At 53.9% G+C, this 17,911-nt stretch overlaps 1 long non-coding RNA gene across 1 annotated transcript; it reads right to left on the bottom strand.

Moving 5' to 3' along the window:
• Positions 1–1,155: 1,155 nt before the first annotated feature.
• Positions 1,156–12,687, bottom strand: LOC129562952 (uncharacterized). Its single transcript, XR_008687282.2, has 4 exons — positions 12,571–12,687; positions 6,826–6,968; positions 4,430–4,477; positions 1,156–1,997 (listed from the first exon to the last, which is right to left on the bottom strand). It is a non-coding gene; the product is annotated as an uncharacterized LOC129562952 (long non-coding RNA).
• Positions 12,688–17,911: the final 5,224 nt, after the last annotated feature.

The raw sequence follows: 17,911 nt of genomic DNA, 5'->3' as shown, positions 1-17,911 counted from the left end.
GATTTAAAAATATTTGCCAGAACTTCCCTGGTAGCCCAGTGGTTAAGAATTTGCCTGCCAATGCAGGGGACATGGGTTTCGATCCCTGGCCCAGGAACTAGGATCCCACATGCCACAGGACAGGAAGGCCTAGGCAAGTCACAGCTACTGAGCCTGTGTTCTACAGCCTGAGCTCACAAGAGAAGCCATGGCAATGAGAAGCCCACGCACCTCAACTAGAGTAGCCCCCACTTGCTGCAACTAGAGAAAGTCCACACACAGCAACAAAGACCCAGCATAACCAAATAAATCAATAAAAGTCTTTGTAACTAATTTTTAAAACTGGATTTGTCTCCGGGCTATCACCCTTGATCCGATCAATAAACACACACACACACACACACACACACCTGTGGATCCAGTTTGGTCCATGGGTCATGGGTTTGCGATTTCTGCTCTAGATACCAGAGTTGGGATGGGCGGTGATGGAAAAAGCACCAAAAAGGACCACTAGAGAGCTTCTCTGATTAAGATGAGGGTCGAAGAGGGGCACTGAGATAAAAAAGCCACTGAATTCCTCCTGGTGAATAATTTCTCCGCAGTCTATTTCCGAAAGAGCTGTAATTCGGGCTCTGAACAACCTATGATTTACATCCCAGCCGGTGTAAAAGATATTGTGCTGAGCCTCCCGAGTGCGCTCTGTGTGTTTGTATAAATCTCCCTACTCAAAATATCTCCCACAGTTGACTGACAGCCCGTGTAATTTAGCAGAAGGCTAAAAATTAAAATCTTCGAGCCTGCTGAGGGAGTGAAAGAATACAGTAACACTACAGCACCGCCCCCTCGCCCGGCCCGGGCTCGGCAGATGCCAGGGCTGTTCATTTTGGAGACGGAACAAAATATTTGTATTTAGATTTATTAAGTCATTATTCCACCATTTGTTCCAATGCGCTTTATTAAAACCAGATCTCATCTCTGTTTTGAAAGTATTACCTGATTTACATAAGCCGGTCCCAGCCCTAATTACCGCTTCCTTTCGTGTCTTTTCATTTCGAGGGAGATTTGCTCTCCCCGCCTGTTTTTGTCGCCTGCCTTTATGGCCCATATGTCTGCCTTGAGATAGCAAGAATCTTCAACCTATAAATAGACGGTTCAGAACAGCCCCGCTGCCAGTTATCTGTCCACACATCAACATTACCATAATTGCAACAGTGAATGTGTAATCTCTCTAATCACACGTTCCAGTCGGAAAACTGGATTGGGTTTCATAAATTGTATAATTTGAGGCTTTCCTGAGCTAACCACTGGGTGGGTAGGCTGCTGTGGGTCATCCAGGGCTTGGCCGTGCCCCGCAGCCTGGCCCGGCCCCCAGGGTGGCATAGTGACATACACACCTGCGGATAATGGTGGTGCCGCCCTGGCTCTCGAGTGAGGACGCCTGGGGAATAGGAGAAGCGTGACTTTTTGGGGCCTATTGAGAGGCTGGCACTTTGCACAGGCTCTTTTCTGATTTTCCTTCCATTAACCTTCTAGGGAAAATACCGTAAACACTTGCCTCTTACAGATGACACCGAGGCTCCAAGAGGTTGCGTGAGTCTCTGAGGGTCGCGCGGTAAACAGCTGAGACTCAGATGCATGTCTGAGATTCCATACGCCACTCTCGGTGAAGCAGCTTTCACTGACGGCACAGCACAGCTGAAGGATTCAGTGGATTCCATTTTTTGTTCCTCCAAAGTGCTTTCATTTCTGTCATTTTAGCTAATCCCCAGGACCAACCAAAGAGGTCTTTATAGATAACAAAACTGAGAGGTTAAATACACTGTCCAGGGTCACACAGCTTGTGAAGTAGAACTGGGATTCCAGTCTAGGCTGGCTCCCACACTTTTGAGTGTTATTCCTGAAGCTTCCACAGCCCAAGTGCTGGCTAGGGGTCTTTCTTTCCTCTTTCAGAGCCTTTGTTTTCTTTGCCGGCCTCTCAGAAGGATGCTGTAATTGGCTTGATGTCAGCAGGCAGAGCCCTGGGGATAGGCGGAGAGAGAAGAGCAGTCGGCCTTCTGCCAGCACCCCAGAACCCCTGGGGACAACTCTCTCTCAAGCCTGGCGGAGGCCCAAGGAAACTGCCTCTGAAGCCCCCCACAGAGCTGCTAGGCCAAGGGCTCCTTTTGTTTTGCCTCAGGAGCTTCCTCTGGTCAATGTTATTCAAACTCAAGGCCTTTGGAGTGAGATGAGGAGGCTGATGACACCCTGATAGACGGACTGCTCCCCACAGACAGAGCGCCACTCAGGCTGTGCCTGGTAATTGCGCAGCTTTGCAAAATTTCAGATGTCTATTAGCGGCTTTAAATTGGGCGCTAATCAAATGACAGCCTTGTTACCAGGACGCTCCTTAGGGCCTCCCTCCCTCTTTCCCCCAGCCCTCTTTCTCTCAAAAGGAACTGTCTAATTCAACCCATTTAATTTTTCCAGATGAGGAAACTGACACTCAGAAAGGGATAGGAACCTACTCAAGGTGTAAGTACATCCCTCGTTCTTTTTGTGACGGATGTTGAGCTGCATGTGAGTGTGTGCGTCCTCACACACACACACACACACACACGCACACACACACATCCCCCTACACTCCATCTCTCCATTTGTTGACTGGGTCTCCAAGCTCCTTTACCCCATTCTGAAGCACTTTAGCCAGCATTTTAGGCAAAGAAGTTGGAGCCCAGAGTTTCCCCCCTCCCAGCCCTGTCCTTATAGTGTCCCCCGGCCCCCAAGGAGTCAGAAAGCTTAGTTTTGGGGACTTCCCTGGTGGCGCAGTGGATGAGAATCTGCCTCCCAACGCAGGGATCACAGGTTCAATCCCTGGTCGAGGAGGACTCCACATGCTGTGGAGCAACTAGACCCACGTGCCGCAGCTGTTGAGCCTGCGCTCTAAGGCCCGCGCTGCACTAGAGAAGCCACTGATATGAGAAGCAGAGTGCCGCGACGAAGAGTAAGCCCCACTCCCAAAGCTGGAAACTACCCCCGGGAAGTGACGCAGGCCCGGTGCAACTAGAAAGAAAGAACTAATGAGGAAAATCTTTTTCTAAAAGAAAACTTTGTTTTCAGGTGACTCTGTCACAGCCTCCGACCCATGGGTGACCCACCACGAGCTTGCCCTCTATCTCTGGGCCTCAGAGCTTGGCCCAGCAGGTGGAGATGAGGACTTTGTACTCCTTAACTTCCCCTGCACAAGGTCTCTGAGCGCCAAAGACAGTCCCGGAAACAACTGGGCTGAGTGGGCCGACCCCTGAGCTGGCCCCCGCCCAGGGAATGGTGAGGGAGTGAATGGATCACTGCTCTGAGTGTGGTCCACAGACCGCAGCAGCAGCACCTGGGAGCCAGCTTGAAGGGCAGATGCCCGGGCTCCAGCCGGCCCTGGTGAATCAGACTCTCAGTGCGTGTGTGTGTGTGTGTGTTGGGGGGCAGGTGCCCTGTTTCAGCAGGCCCTTTTGTGTTTCAGTGTGAGTTTGAGAATGGTGGGTCCTGATCATTGGATGCCTGGAGATCCTTCCCAGATGGGGAGTCCTAAGAGTCCATTCTCCCTGTGAGGGTTCCGGCCCATCTCACACCTTGACATCTAGACAGTGCTTTCCGTTACTGTCCTCAGCAGGGTGACTTTCTCCCACCACACGTTTTCTGCAGCATCTTAAGAATAATGCTCTTCAAGTGCTCAACATGCTGCTTTCCCCCACTGCATCTCCCCCACTGGATCCTGAGCTGCTGGCTCACCTTAGGGCTCCGCATCTCCCTGGAATGCCTGGCGCACAGTAGGTGTGCAAAGCGTATGTGGGTGTGCATTAATTGCACTGACCACTGGGTCCCCAAGAAACAGGCTCTGTGGCAGATTCTATTGTTGTTCTAGATTCTCAGGGAGACTCGTCATCATTTTACAGCCAACGAGGCTCTATTATCATTTTTCCTGGGGTTCTGAGGGCTGGCCGCACAGGAATCTCTCAGGTCACAGCAGGGAGCTCACCTCTCCTCCCCTGTTTCCCCCAGTGCCCACCTATACCTGGCGGAGACCACCCAGTTGAGACATGTCAGGTTTGGACATATTAGTCATATCTGGTGGCAGCTTAGCTCAGCCTAGGAAGATGCCTGTGGTGACCTCCTACACTGCTCCTGACACAGATCTGGAGAGCTCATCGAGGGCTCATGAGCCAGTTCCTTAGGGGAGGGGAAGGGCTCCTCCTCTCTCTGAGAAGTGATCAAGCAGTTTGGGAAAGGGGGGCCTGCAATGCCCTAGCAAGCCTGGTCTCCTCCAGGTCCCAAATAGGTCCACCTCCTCTAGGAAGCCCTCCTTGGTGCCCTGACCCAGGAGGCAGGAGAGGTGAGTTTTCTCACGTGCCCCCTCCCCACACCCCAGCAAGGTCCTATTCTTGGTGCCTCAGGACCTGAGTCATGTGGGATTGAGACTTACCTGCCTGAGGGCAAGCAAGTTGCCCCCATGGTTGGCCAGTTCCACATCCTGAAAATGAAAGTCATAAAGCTGGAATGCCATTCCAACCCCCTCACCTCCTCCGCTTCCCTCTGCCCACTCACCCAGGTGGTGCTCACAGCATCAGCTCCCTGTGCCTCAGGGTCCTCCCATGCGCTCCTCCCTCTGCTGTGTCCCCGTCCCCCCACCCCCCACCCACCGCCTGAAGCATTTCAAACACATCACCCGGAGCTAGGGGCTGGGATGGTGGTGGGGTGGGGGGGGGGGGAGTGAGTGGGCGAGGCGGGTGGGGGCGGGTTGGCCCAGAGTGGGATGGAGTATGGAAGACACCTGTCCAGTGAAATGGCATGGGAAAATAAAAGACAACAAACTCATGCCCTGCCATAAGCTGCTGTGTGACTCTGTGTGAGCCCCTTGCCCAGTCTGGGCCCGTCAGATAAAAGAAGGCTTGGGTTTTCTATGGCTGCAGCACTCTCCTCTCATCATAGGAAATAACTTGGAGGGTTGTGTGTACATGTAAGTGGTTCCCCCAAGAACATGTGGGGCCCATCTAACCACATTTCGCTTCACGCTCTCTGCTTTCATCCCCAGGATGTGACCTGCTCAATGAACTACTTTGAGTCCTCTGCCAGTGCCTGCTGGGGGTTGGGTCCTCTGCTGAGTTCCATTTCCCACCAAGAGGCTCCTCCCCTGATTGACCAATGCCTAACAAGGATTAGCCAAGTGTGCAAACAGCTCAGGGGGATCTTCCTCCTTAAATTGTTTGGAGAGCCCCCTTGGGCAGAAGGTACATCCCTAGGGTGCAGGTTGGGAGGCAGAGATGGCAGATAAAAGACCTGCTGGCTTCTCTGGCAGGCGCAGCCAGAGTGGTGTCTTGTTACCGAGTCTCTGAGCTAGCCACTGCACCTCTGGAATGTGAACAAGATAAGTCAGGAGATTTCTTGTTGACACTTGTCCTGGAGAGAGGGTCTGGGCTTCTGGTCTCAGGTTGTACAACACCTGGGCAGGTTAGCTCCGCAGGAGTTTCTGGTGCTTATGGGGAGGGGGACCTCCATACCAGCAGAGCCAGGCCTCCCCCTGCCCCCTGCCCACCACCCAAGGTGGAGGCAGGATTCCTGGTGGTGGGCCCTGGGGGGTTGTGAGGTGACCCGGAGCCCCTACTCCAACCCTCTGCAGGGGAGCCCTGGCCATGGATGATGCAGACCCAGACCAGACTGCCGGTCCCATCCTGAGGGAAAGGCCTAGAACAGGCAGCCCCTACATGAGGCCCTACTGTGTGCTGGGCACTATGTGAAGTTTTCCCACACCCCCTTTCATCCCCACCATACAACTGAGAGGAAAGGGAAAATGAAATGACCTGTTCTGAATTACAACCATGCCTATCTTTTGCCAAAGTCTGGGGCCCCAACCTCGGGTCTGATGTCCCATCCATAGGGGCGGGTGCCTGGCCTGAACACCCTCAAGAGCTGAGAGCCTCAAATATGACAAATATTTGACAAGTATGCCTCAGCTCAGTGATGCAAGAGGCAGCCAAGTCTAGATCAGGGGGTCTGACAAGCCCAGTTAACTTCGGGCAACCTGCGGCCCTGGCAGGGAACACTCTTCCGCTTTCAGCCCTCCGTGGTGGCGGCGGTGGTGGTGTCCAGCCGGCCGGGTGATTCAACAGCCTCATTCCCACAATCCGGGAGGGTGAGCGCCCTCCCCCAGAGTTGGCTTGGCTTTGTTGGCCTGTCTGGGGGTACATCGGCAGCCAGCAGCCCGCCCCCCCCAACCCATCAGCACAGCCCTGGGGCTCGGGCCAGACTCCCCACAGCTCAATCACAGTGCTTGCCCTCTTTCTCAGCCCTCTGCCCTCTCCCCTGAGATCGGAGACCACTTCTAAATTCCTCTGGCCACCTCAAGCCTCCCCTTGGCCAGGCTGTGGTGATTTCCTTGGCTCCAGCCCCAGAGCCCCCGTCCTGCCCCCAAGAAGAGTTCATCTCCCAGAGTAAACAGCTTGCTTGCCAGGCTCCAGGCCCCCGCCCCCAACAGTTTAGAGCAAGTCCTGTGTAAAGAGAGGGCTCAGGCCCAACCGGGGCATGGAAGCCAGGGAGGGAAGTGGATCTTGGCTGGACTTTCAAACGGGATGTGTGGGAGGGCGAGATATGGTTAGCCAGTGCAGGTAGGGTGCAAGACCATCTGCTCTGTCCAAGAGAAACACAGCACCCCACGCTGCAGCTCTCACCCCAGGAGGCGGCCAGCCGGAGAGAGCTGTGCTGTGACCTTGAGCAAGGCTGTGACCTTGAGTGAGGCTGGCAGCTTTCACATCCTCTCCCCACATCTGTAAAATGGGCACAGCTGCTCCTGCTGGCCAGGGTTATACAACACAACACACACACCCTTCTCTCTAAAGGGGCTGGCTGGCAGGAGGCCTGCTCCAAAGTGCTCCAGACACGGTTATTTCTTTCCATTCCGTGCACGAGTCCAACAAGCTTTGTGCAATCTTCGATGGCTCTCATTTCACACTCGTCATTCTGGGAGCCTGTGGAAAGGGACGCACAAGGCACTTTCTGAACAGTGCTGAGTTCTGTGGGCATTTGTGCTGTTGTCCTCCCAGCAACCCCCAGGGGAGTGGGCAGACCTCACACATCCCCCATGCCTCCCACCTCAACACATATGCTTGACCCAGCGAGCAGTCAGAGCTCACAAACATGAAGATCATTCCACAAATTAGGATGGCTACAGAAGATAACCTTTTCGAGCCCTAAGTAAGTGCCAACAACTGGGGGTGGCACTTGGTGACCCCGAAGTACAGAAGTTCTGCCAGAAAGTCTCACGGGGCAGAGGTGGAGGAGAGTTCCTACATCCCAGACAAGTATAAAACAGGCTGAAAAGAGGTGTGGACACCTTGCCTACAGGATCCTGTCTCAGTGAGAAATCAGTGCTGAGTGCAGCATCCTGGAGGAGGGCCTGAGGACTCTGAAGGATGAGCAAGAGTTTGCAGGGTAAAGTGAGAGAAATGGCATAAAGGCCCCATGCCCTGGCCAAGCAGGGGGCTAGGAGGCTCTTCCAGAACCTTCAGGCACAGGGAGGAGCCTCGGTGCTCCTCACAGGTGACTCTGCAGGTATGAGGAGGCCCCTGGGGGACATCAAGACACACCCACCAAGGAGGGACATGGGTGAAACCTGTGACCCAGCCTCAACCTTCCAGGAACTGGTTGGGTGAGACGAGGCTCACCCCTGGCATATTTCAAGAGCAGTGCTAACCAGCTGGGCTCCAGCTGTGGGCGTGGCCTGAGAGGTCAGATGTCACTTCTTTCTCGGGTGACTCTGCCGACCCCTCAACGAGCAGACCCGTGTATCCAGGTGTCCATACTGATTCCAGAGACTCAGAGGTGTTCCCCTCCCCCTCCATCAAGGAAGCCCCGAGATGATCCCATTCCTGTATTCTACAGATAAGGAAACCTGGGGGGAAATAGGCCTTGCCAGAGGTCCGCATGAGTCAGGGCAGAACCGGACTGAGACTGCTGGCTTCTGCGGGTTCTCTCATGGGCACCTGGCTGCTGTCACTTTCTCAACATGTGTCCCTGCTCAGATGCAGTCTTCAGAGTTCTGTCACATGATGGAGGGGAGCTTGCACTTTCCAGCACTTTCCAGGAAAAACCTGCTCCCTCCCCAAGACTCCTCTCTTAGTAAAACCGTCTTACTCTGGTTCCCCTTGCACGGTCCTGCTGGTCAACTGCATCTCCATGGCTCCATGGCAGGTCCCAGCATCCACCCAGGTTATACACAGGCATCCTCGCCCCCCAGCACTCTCCATGGCCACCGCTGGCTGGATTTGACTCATTCCAATCCAATCTTATCCCTTTATCAACAAGATTCCATGCCCTCACCCCCCTGCTTGGGCTATTACCACAGCCCATAAAATATTTCTAAAGCACATAAACAGGTGGCTTTTCTGCTTAAACTCTTGCAGAGCTACCGAGTGGCCTTGAAAATTAAGTTCATGCTGTCTGTATGGTCTACGGAGACACTCATGGCCAGTCAGTCCCATCTGCCCAGCATTGCCCCCTCCTGCCTCATGCCCACTCCATCTCAGCAGTAGCTGGGCAAAGGCTCCTTGCTTCCAGACAATTAGTTTCCACCCATCTTTCTGTCCAGAGGAATAAGATGTGCTTAGGCCAGCTGAACACACTTTTACCCTCAGGTTGGCTTTCATGCCTGTTTTAAATCCAGTTCCCTTTTGACAGAAATGTTCTCAAGTCCTCCTTCCTATTCTGGACTTTGGGAAACCCTCACACACAAGAGAATCATTTGTAAACATCTTTCCATGGTGGTTTCCTTCCATAGACTTACACAACTTGTTTTATGTCGAGAGTTTTTCTGGTGCTTGAAATGAAAGTCAGGAGAAAGGGTCATTATGAGCATCAATGTCTAGCAGTGTTCAGTGACCCATTGGCTGATGAATAAATAACGTAATCAAGAAGCTCAACCCATGGATTCATCAGGAACAAGGGCTGATATTCAAAGTCCCAGACAGTTCAGTTGGAAGAATAATAAAAGCGCAGCTGAAATGGGAGTCTGGGACACCCCCTCCCCAGCCCCCGCCCGGGCTCTGCTTCATGGCAGACCTCACAAAAGCACAGCCCAAACGAGCTTCATTCCTGGGCTGTCATAACTGGACTTTCAGCTTTCTCGAACAACGCTTCCTGTGTTATGTCTGCAGTTTGTAGGATCTGATAAGAGACTAGATTCAAAGTTCAAAAGGGACCACACTTTGTTTCAAAGAGAAGCATATTTATGCCTGGGAGGAGATATATGGTAGGAGATGAGACAGTCTTCAAGTTAGACAAGCTAAGGGGGAATCCCAGAGCCACTCTGTGGACCAGGGCAAATTGCTGAATTTCTCCATCCCTGGTGTCCTTATCTACATGGTGGAGATCATAATGAACTCACTTCCTTGGGTGGTAGTCAGTGATAACATGCAAATAAGCGTATAGTCTGTGCTCAGTAAATAGTATTTGTGGAGGGGGTGATTGTCAATGAAACTATTAATGTGAGCAGAACAGCTTATCCATACTTGTTGAAGATAATTTTTGGCAGAACGAGACCATCACTGTGACAACAAATGGTATAGACCTGTCACCTAGAACTGCAGTTCAGGACTCCCCTGGCAGCCCAGTGGTTAAGAATCCACCTACCGATGCAGGGGATACAGGTTCAATCCCTGGTCCAAGAAGATCCCACATGCCCAAGGGCAGTCTTCATGCCACAAGTACCAGAGCCCTCGTGCCTACAGCCTATGCTCTGCGACAAGAGAAGCCACTGCAATGAGAAGCCCGTGTTGCAATGAAAAGGAGCGCCCACTCGCTGAAACTAGAGAAAGCCCACACATGGCAACAAAGACCCTCATTTATTTATAGCCTAAATAAACAAAATAATAATTTAAAAAAAAAAAAAGAACTGCAGCTCAGAAAGAGAGACCTTGAGTCAAAGCTTACGTAAGGACAAGTGGCAGTTGCAAAGGGCTGAATATGGACCCCAAAGAGGTCTAACCCCTAAAGTCTGTATAAAAGTGACCTTATTTGACAAAAAAGGATATGTGGAGATATGATTAAGGACTTTGAGGTGGGGAGATTACCATGGATTATCCAATGGGTCTTCAATGCAATCACAAGTGTGTTTTTAAGGAACAGGCAAGACTTCCCTGGTGGTCCAGTGATTAAGAATCCACTTGCCAATGCAGGGACACAGGTTTGATCCCTGATTCGGAAAGATCCCACATGCCATAAGGCAACCAAACCAGTGTACCACCGCTGAGTCTGAGCGCCCTAAAGTCCATGCTGTGTAACAAAAGAAGCCACTGCAATGAGACGCCCATGCACTGCAACTGAAGAGCAGCCCCCACTCACTGCAGCTAGAGAAAGTTCTCATGCAGCAACACAGACCAAGCGCAGTCCAAAATAAAGTTTTTTTAAAAAGAGAGACAGGGGAAGACTTGATACACAAACATAGAGGAGAAGGCAATATGAAGACAGAAGAGAGGGATTTGGAAAGTGCTGGCATTGAAGACCAGAGTGATGGGGCCATAAACCAAGGGATGTTGGCAGCCACCAGAAGCTATAAGAAGCAAGGAAGAGATTCTCCCCTGGAGCCTGCAGAGGGAGTGAGGCCCTGCTGACTCCTTCATCTTGGCCCAGTGGTACTGATTCAGGATTTCTAGCCTCCAGAGCTGGCAGAGAAGAGCTTTCTGTTGTTTTAAGCCCCCAAGTTTGTGGTGATTCGCAACAGCAGCCCTAGGAAACTAATACATCCAGGGTCAGAGATTCTATCCTATTTAACTCACAAGGAAATCTAGACTCAGAGAACAGTAGCAACTCACCCAAAGCCACACAACATGTTAGCCTCAAGGCCAGGGCCAGACCGAGTTACCCAATCCCTGCCCCACTGTTCTTCCTCTTCCCTTGCCCAGCTTCCTCCCCCTAGGAGGCCTTAGACCCCTGCCTTGGACAGAGTGATTTTATCTTTACTTACTGCTGCCCCTGGGTGAGACCAGCTACTACCAAATGCTGTCCCTGTGGTCACTACTGCCCCCTGCCTATATGTCCACCTGTGTCACAGGTAGGGTTCTTTGGGAGAAGACTCAGAGTTTGGGATGCTGGATCTTTATTAAGGATCTACACCAGGGAAGGAATCTGGGAGGAAGGAGGATTGGGAGGGAGAATTGAACTGCAATGCAGAACTGACAAAGCCTCAGCCAGCCCCACAGGGAGCTGTCCAGCTGGAGCAGCCCAGACCCAACACTTCCATCTGGCTCAGCCACCAGGGGCCGGCTGCCCTGAGGAGGGCATGACCTCCACCTGGGTGGGTCTCTGCAGTGAAATACACCGGGGGCCAACTACTAGCTGCCCTCCCTGCAGCTGGGCAGAAAAGCCTTCCCTGAAGAAGGGCCAGCACATGCAGACCACAACCCAGCACTCCCAGGCACCCTACAAGCAAGGGCTGCATCCCAACGGGGCCTGGATGGCTTGCCAAACAGCAGCCCCACCCTCCCCGGTAACCAAGACCCTCCCCACTCAAAATGGGATATGTGCACAGGTAGCCCAGATTCCACCTGGGAAGCTGTGAGAAATGCAGACTGTTTTGGACCCCACGGTCCATCTGAGAAGCATGCTCTATCCCAGGGGTTGGACGACTCCAAGCGCCAAATCCGGTAAGCACCTGACTTCATAGGTTCTTTGAGCTAAAGATGATTTTTGCTTCTTTTACGAAAAAGAACATGTAACAGAAACTGTACGACCCCCAAAGCCTATTCAGTTATGAGACAGCCTTTTGCAGAAAACTCTCCCCAACCTCTGCTCCGGAGGGAACACTAGCAGGGGAAGATGCTGGGTGCTGAGATCTCTCCCTGGAGCCCTCCTGGTGTTTGAGGCCAGCTCTCTGCTCCTTCCTCCCACCTCCTGACTTCTTTCCTTCTTTACCCACCTCCTTCCCTTCTCTTCCTCCCACTTTATCCTTTGATTTCCTCACCTCCTCTCCTGCCTCCTGGCTTTTCTGTCTCCAGGGTGTGTGTGTATTTCTTTCTGTTGGAACGTGCTTGTCTCAAGCTCTCTCTCACTCCTGTCTCTGAGACGGGCTTTGTGTCTGCACATCTCTGTCCGTCTCGCCCTGCGTCCCTCCCCACACTCCAGCTACAGATCAAAAGCATCTTCACCCTGCACCCAGGGTGGTGAGCACAGGCTGATGTTTGGAGCAGTTGTGGGCACTGCAGGTAACCTCCTGTCTTCAGTCCCGCCACATCTGCACCTGCTCCACGAGTGCTCACAGCTTCAGGCATTCTCTTCTCAGTTCTGGCTGCACCATCGTCTCTCCCTGCCCCCAGATCTCCCTTCTCCATGAGACCTTTAATCTTTGCAGCTTTTTTTTTTCCTTCAACATCCCCGACTCTCTTGTGAAATGCAAATTAATTAGCGTCTAATTACTCACCCGGCGCTGCATGTATAGCCTTCTCTTGTTAGGTTCCTGTCGAACAGCTCTCTCATCCGCTGAGAACTGGGCCCATGAGGAGCAATCCCGGTTCAGGGAGGCAGACAGCAGTGAAAAGAAGGCCTTCCCCCCTCCCTCCACACTTTGTCAGCACCCACCTCATCAGTGGCGCCCAGAGACACAGCCAGGTCAGGCAGCTGCCCACCACTCATCCTAATTGCCAGCATCATTCTGAGAGCTGATGGTGCCGAGGTCTGTGAGAGGCCAGGAGTGAGACTGAGCCACTGTCCTCAGGGAGGTGACCGTGGGACTGAGAAGCCAAGCCCTCTTTGTATAACAGGTGTTCCTGCGTGTGACCCTCCAGGCAGCAGGTGATGAAACAAGATCTAGTCTTGAAACTTGGACAGACTGAGTTCAAATGTGGGAGGTGAAAGCCAGAGCACCTGAGCCTATCCTAAGCCACAGTGTATAATCTCCAGTCCTGGAGAGGCGGCAGGGGCAGAAGGAAGAGAACAGGGCTCCACCAACCAATCCCCGGGAGACTTTAGGCCTCCAGCTCGAGCCTCAGTTTCCTCATCTGGGAACTGATGAGAATGGGGCTAGCAAGATGAAAAGAAGCCTCCGGCTGCAAAGTGCAGAGCATGGGCTGGGCGCAGTGTAGGTGTTCCAATAAATGTCCGTCTTATTTTTCTTTGCTTTTATGATCCCAAGGGGTAGATCTGTGCTGGATGTACCTGGAGTTGGATTTTTGTCTAGCACACAGCCCAGGTGGCTCAGTGGTAAGGAATCTACCTGCCAATGCAGAAGACGCAGGAGACAAGGGTTCCATCCCTGGGTCAGGAAGATCTGCTGGAGGAGGAAATGGCAACCCACTCTAGTATTCTTGCCTGGGAAATCCATGGACAGAGGAGGCTGGTGGGCTACAATCTGTGGAGTTGCACGAGTCTGTCACGACTGGGCAACTGAGCATGCACATGTATGCAGCCCCCACCTTGGGTCCCTGGCCCACCCTCCCAGCCTCTCCCAGTACAATCACCACAGTCACCCCCATATCCCAGCCAATCCTTTCAGAAGCTGAAAGATCAGGCTTCCATCCACTAACTAGAAGAAGGAGATCACCCTCCACTGGCCTGAGTTTGGGAAACTCAGCTCTGAGAGCTAGACTCCTGGAACCCATCATCCCAGGGCTCACCCACAGAGGCTCACCCTGACAGCCCGCAACCCACCTCACCATGTCCTGAAGATCCTCAGGCTCCAGCAGTCTGCCTACATGGTCTGTCTATCCCATTCCAGTCCCCTCCAGCCCCGCTACCCTCACTTCAACTGGCTAAGAGCAGCCTCACCTCTTCCCAGCTCTGGTCACTTCCCTCCAGACAGAGCCCCGTTCCCCGCAAACCACATCTATGATGCTTATGGCTCAGGTGCGACCACCAAGTTCAGAATTCTCCACCGGTCACTATTTGTATTTCCTGATGGTCTGAGTAGGTGTGAGTGAGGTTCTGTTTCTCTAGCATACTGTCAGCATGTTAAAGGAGGGGACCACTCCAGACCCCCGAGGACCATACCAGACCCCCAAGAAGACTGCGTGCAGCACAGTGCTGGGACTGCAGCTTGCCCAGCCAGCAGATGGGGACTGAGTGGGTGACCTGATGTACAGCCTCACCCAACTTGCTGCGCCAGGTCAGCAGATATGTTCAATGAAGACTAGAGCAGGTAGGGGTGAGAGGGCATGTGGGCGCCTTGAACAGCCACCCTGTGCTGGGCACAGATGCTAGCCCTAAAGTCTTCCAAGTATGCACCATCATTTCGTGCTCACAACAGCCTTGTCTTGTTCTTCCCCATTTTATGGTGGGGATCTGAGCCTGGTGGAGCTTCAACAACCAGCCCAAGCTTATACAACTACATATATGGCGGGGGCCAGCCTGCACCAGGCCTACCTGCCTCTGGAGTTCAAGGCCTCTCTGGTTGGCCCAGTTGCTCAGAGCTCTCTGCCCTCTCCCTCGGGCCTGGATTGGCAAGTGCAAGCCAGTTGGCTCAACCCTTTGCTCTGCTGTTGGCCTCTGGAGCCCCGGTGGCCTTTGGTCCTTCTTTCCTGGCCAGTCCCTTGGGGCTGGAGCTGGAAATCTGCAGTCCTGGGGAGGTCCAGGCCATTCTGTATATGGGACACTGGTAGGGACAGAGGCTCTGCCAACCACCAGGCCAGGGGCCCATGGAGCTCGTGACCCTGCCTGGGGTAACCAGGTCCACAGGCTCTCACCAACCAGGTGCCAGTGGCTGCGGCTGCAATGGGCTTCTCTGCTCAGCAATGTTGCTGGTGCAATGCCTTCACTCCACCGATGGGGAAACTGAAAGCAAAGGCGGGAGGTAGCTTACCCAGGACGTCAACAGAGAAGAGCCTGGTACCAGGGGCCCTGATGCCACTCAGGGCTCATCCTGACACTCCCAGCTCAGTTTCACAAATGTGCAGAGAGCTATGCGGCCCCCGGACACAGCAGCTCGACCCCGCATGCTGGCTGGGAGCACTGCAGGGGGAGATGGGTGAGCTCCGTGAATTTTCCTGGAGGAAAGGCTGTGAGGTGGGTCAGGCCCAGCTCAGCGCACAGGCCTCCAGGCGCACGGGCTGCAGCCAGGAAGGAAGATGACTTTCCCTGCTGAGGTGAGTGACAGGCTGAGGGGTAGAGACAGAGGCCTCAGAGGACAGAGAGGACCCCAGGGACGGTCCGAGTACTCTGTGACAGGCTGGGGACTATGAAGTCTTGGCTGCCCCTTGTCCCTGAGCCCGGGGAATGTCCCTGGCACTCTGGCGGCCCTCGAGGCCAGCATTTCCCAAGATGGCTGTTGAAATCCTGCCCTGCACTGCCAGGATGGCACTGGGAGAAAGCACCTTTACCAAACCTCACGTCGCCTCACCCCACCTCACCTCACCTCGGCAGCTCAGTCTCCTCCCACTCTGTGAGCTGGGCTGCCGGCGTGTGCTTCCGCGGGCATGCCGGCACCTGGCTCTCCTCCTGTGCGTGGGTCTTCTCCACCCTCTGATGGAAAGATCTCCGTGTCCACAGAACACGTGTTCGCTGCATTGCCCGGGCTCTGCCCTGACCCCTTCCGCTCCAGCCACCTCAGAGAGCCCAGGCCAGCCCACCTACATCACATCCTCCCCCAGGAAGCCGTGCGGGGTCTGGGCCGGGACACTGACTCGGACAGGTCCTGCTTTTGAGGAGGAGCCGGCAGCTGATGGAACAGAGAAAACATGGATGTGACTCGCTGTAACGTAGGCTAGAAAGCAGGTATTCCTGCAAAGTGCTAAGGGATGAGGAGATGGCTTTCCAAGGTGAGACCCAGCTGGGCTTCCTGAAAGAGGTGGCACATGCCTTAGAGACAGACGCATGGGGCTCGGCACCGCATGAGAGCATGATGTATTAGGAAGATCTTGACTGTGCAAGGAATTTGACTGAAGGGCCGAGGGATGAGAGAAGCAAGCAGTAGGGATGAAGGACCTCGGGTGGCATGGTAGGGAGCCGGGGAGGGGCAAGAAGCAGGGAAGTCACACGACTAGCTTTGTGAACATAAACCTCTCCAGCCTCAGGGTCAAGAATTGAGGGGTGGAGGCAGGGGTGGGAGAGGGTAAGGGCAGCTGCTGAGACCAGCACAGAGGCGACTACAATGGCCCAGGGGAGAGAGAGAGCCCAGGCAATGATGAGAAGGGTACAAGGGAGGAAGCAAACTCCAGAGACATGTAGACGGTGGAAGTGACAGAATTGGTGACTGATGGCAAGGTTAGGGGTAGGAAGGGGCAAGATTACAAAGGTAGGAGTGATGTGGGGCCCACCTTTCTTGCTGGGGTGTCTGGCTGGCTGGAAGTGGATGGTGCTGGAGGAGACAGCAAGGAGAGAAGTTTGGGGAGCTCAGGAAAGAGGTCGACCCTGGAGATGGTGACTGGGAGTCATGAGGTGGGAGGAAAGCCAAGGAGAAGATGAGGGACCCAGACAGGTGCCAGGTGGGGAGTGACAGCAGGAGGGACAGGGCCTGCAATATGAGGACCCTCCCCTCCCCACTCCCCACCCCTGCCTGCTCTCTAACCCTGCAAATCAGTACTCTGCCTCTCAGAAACGGTCTGCTTATCTAGGATCACTCCCCAGCCCCACACTGCTCCCATGGCAACAGTCCTCCTCCTCAGCCTGGAGGGGTTGGTGTTCAGAACTGCCAGGGAGCTCACAGCCAAGTGCCTGGCCACACCGCTGCAGTCACTGCAGGCTGAGGCCAGGAGACTCGGCAGCCCCCCTCACCCCACCCTGATGGCCTCCTGTGCCAGCCTGCCCCCACCCCCACTGGGCACAAGCAAACATCTCCCTAATCTTTCCCTTCCCCCTCCACAGCCATCCTTCTGTGTCCAACCCAGGATAGACGTTTCACAAACAGGAAACCCCCATTCTTGCGTTAGATCACTGGGGCTTATTTGTTACTGCACCATCGACCAGCCTGTCCTGACTAATACAACCCCTGTGCTGCAATGACACCATGCCAAGTAAGCCACTTGTTTTCCACTTCCCCCAACCGGGACAGTGGGGACCATCACCCCCTCACCTCACCGTCACCTTTCCAAGCTGCCCGATCCTCTACTGCCCCGAACTCCAGAAGTGCTCTCTACACTCCTCCACACTGTCATGTCACCGGTCTTTCCACCTCCCCACCTGAACTGTGGGCTTCTTACAGCGAAAATCAGACCTGAGTCGCCTTTGTGTTGCTCAGAAAACCAAATGCTGTGCTGAACGTGTGGGAACTGAACTGAGAGGCCCTGCGGGCGCCTCCGCCACATGACATCCTCGATCCGGGCTTCCCTTCCTTCCCCACTCCCCCTGCCTCCAAAATCCCATCAGGGGAGCAGGAGAAAGCCACGACAGAGAGACGGAAAATATTCCTGGTATTGTTCTAAGGTCACAGCCTGTGGTTGTGGGAGGAAGTGGATGGGGGTTGGGAGATGGGGAGGAGAGGTTAACAAGATTAAAAAAGCCATAATGAGACCACAGCACAAACCCTGCAATTATGCTCCCAAATTTAATCAAAACAGCTTCCCGCACTGGGTCTGTAATGCATCTAACAGGCCCCGTCAGGTTCTGCCTCCCAGGCCTGGCCCTTGAGATTCCACAGAGCACAGAGACCTTCTGCAGAGCTCCAGGGAGGTGGGGAGGCCCTGCCTTCTAGCACCACGCCCACCCCACCCCAGCCCATCCCACTGAGGTAGGCCTACAGGGCTCCATGTGGCTCTTTCTCCACTCCTCCCCATCAGCTCCCCCTGCTTCTCCTCTCTGCCTCCCGCTCTCTCATCTTCCCCAGCTCCACTGCTACCTCTGCAGCGGGCTCTTCTTGGAAATGACCACCATCTGCGACCCTGGGTTTCTCAGGAAGGGTTCCCTCAGAAGGCCCCCACCGCCGCCCTGGGATGACTCCTTTCTTAATCAGACCCCAGAGCAGATCTGGCCTGGCTTGCATGTGTTGACCTTC

This window comes from Moschus berezovskii, chromosome 9 (assembly GCF_049115385.1).
Source record: "Moschus berezovskii isolate FMDL1 chromosome 9, NW_MosBer_1.0, whole genome shotgun sequence".
Classification (NCBI taxonomy): Eukaryota; Metazoa; Chordata; class Mammalia; order Artiodactyla; family Moschidae; genus Moschus; species Moschus berezovskii.
Note: the sequence above shows the minus strand (reverse complement) of the source record. Positions and strands in the feature narration are given on the sequence as shown.